Source organism: Camellia sinensis, chromosome 9 (genome assembly GCF_055761805.1).
Source record: "Camellia sinensis isolate YWXY chromosome 9, ASM5576180v1, whole genome shotgun sequence".
Lineage (NCBI taxonomy): Eukaryota > Viridiplantae > Streptophyta > Magnoliopsida > Ericales > Theaceae > Camellia > Camellia sinensis.
In genome coordinates, this window is record NC_138969.1 from 182315213 (window position 1) to 182317057 (window position 1845).

Genomic DNA, 1845 nt, shown 5'->3' on the forward strand with positions numbered 1-1845 from the left:
CTTCGGGACCGATGCAGTGGAGCTAGCAGCTATCTTCCCACTATTCTGATTACAATCTCGGGCTATATGCCCTTGTTTCCCACACTTAAAACAGGCTCCCGATGCACGGTAACAGACTCCACGGTGCCTTTTGCTACAAGTGTTGCACATGGGAGCTGTGTCTCGGGAAGAACTTGAAGTAGTTGAGGAGCCCGTGTTTTGCTTTTTCAGGAATTTCTTCTTCGAAAAGAAACCTTGTCTTTTGTTGCCTCTCCATTCGGTTATTGGCTTAGCCTGTCTAGCTATATTAGCCTCTGATATGATGGCCCGGTCAAGCACCCCGATGTAGGTCTCCAACTTCAGGACATTCACTCGCTCCAGGATGTCACTTCGGAGCCCACCTTCAAAATGCCTTGCCTTCTTATAATCAGTGTCAATTACATGTGGTGCAAACCTGGCCAACTCAGTAAATTTGGCCTCATACTCAGCTACAGTCATACTGTCTTGTTTGAGTTCCATGAACTCTGCCACTTTCCTATCCCGGACACACTGCGGGAAGTACTTGTCATAGAAGATTTCCAAAAATTTTGCCCAATCAATATCTCTGTGGTTTTCCCTCATCAACATCCACCATCTTCTCGCTTCATCTTCTAGCATAAAAGTGGCTAGAAGCACTTTCTGTGTATCCGAGCACGGGAATACTTCAAACAGTTTTTCGATCCCAAGAACCCAAGCTTCCGCTTTCAAAGGATCCAGTCCACCATGAAACTGTGGTGGTTTCATTTTCTTGAACTCCTTGGTGAGAGCGATTATCCGATCATCATTTTGATTATCTGGCACGGGTGGTGCCGGAGGTGGAGGTGGCGGGTGTGGTTGCTGCCACTGTTGTTGCCACTCCTGTTGCTGTCTCAAAGCTTCTGCCATTTCCTGAATCAGTCTTTCCATTCTGTCCAGTCTGGCAGTAGAGGATTCCTCTAACTCATCACCTCTGGTCCTCACCATCTGATTAAACTTGCATTATATTTCATACAAAAGGTACACAAGTACGCATACACTAAGGAGCACATATTTCCAGATGATTTGCAATGCAAGTAGTTCACAACTTACGCATATAATTATTCATAACAAAACATTTAAGCATATAATCAATGCTTCCAAACTCGTACTTATCACATGAATGCATCCTAGATCTTATCTAGACGCTTATTGCTCTTTTTTGGACAAGTGTGTGAGTTATTAACTCGTGCTCTGATACCACTCTGTCATGACCCCAACCCGCCCCTATGGGTTAAGGACATAACCGGCCAGTAATCCTGAGATTACCTACGGCCTCAGACCAAAACAGACATAAGTTGTCAGAGTAAAGGGGCCAAACGGAAGCAATGAATAAAAACTTTGTCCATAGAGCCGTGCTTATATGCACATCAACAGACCATATTCAGTTACGTTAATAACCCACAGTTCAAAAGTACAGTTTCACAAAATTCATTACAAACAGGATCATCCGAAACAAGTCAACCTATGACAGACTATTACATATTTACATAAAGTCCCTGCCGGCAAGACGAGATATAATTGCATACCAAAAGGCAACGGTAGGTCTCAAGAGTGAGACGCAAGGCTGACTTCCCCAAAACTCGGATTTTTCCTAGCAGACTTCACTGGGGCTGGGTTTGGACTTCCCTTGGCTCACCTACAAACACATGAATGAGCGTGAGCGATAGCCCAGTGAATAATATCAAACGTGACAGTTATATAACAATACGTAGAACAACATGCACCAAACGGCCTTGGGCCCAATTCATAATTCTACTTAGCGAATATATATATATATATGTATAAATCTATACAACATTCAAATCAAGT